Below are 235 nucleotides of genomic sequence, written 5' to 3'. Positions count from 1 at the left end.
ATCGGAAAGCGGATGACACGAGGCGAAATTTATTACGCAGAGTTGCCAGCAGTCGCCATATGAGATGTCGTTGCTAATTAACAAGCCATGTTTAATTGAGCCGTCACTTCCTGCTCGGCCTCTGTTGACATAATCAACAGAGTCCGAAACGAGCCATAGGGGCAGGCCGACCAGTAAGCATGATGTTGCAGCTGCAATGGAGGATATTTTGCATTAACTGATTAGGTTTGGCTAG

At 47.2% G+C, this 235-nt stretch overlaps 1 protein-coding gene across 1 annotated transcript in view; it reads left to right on the top strand.

Moving 5' to 3' along the window:
• Positions 1–235, top strand: part of LOC119594630 (follistatin-related protein 5-like) — a gene marked incomplete at both ends in the record, with an annotated part of 70,881 nt that overhangs the window by 37,119 nt on the left and 33,527 nt on the right.

This window comes from Penaeus monodon, chromosome 34, assembly GCF_015228065.2.
Source record: "Penaeus monodon isolate SGIC_2016 chromosome 34, NSTDA_Pmon_1, whole genome shotgun sequence".
NCBI lineage: Eukaryota > Metazoa > Arthropoda > Malacostraca > Decapoda > Penaeidae > Penaeus > Penaeus monodon.
Note: the sequence above shows the minus strand (reverse complement) of the source record. Positions and strands in the feature narration are given on the sequence as shown.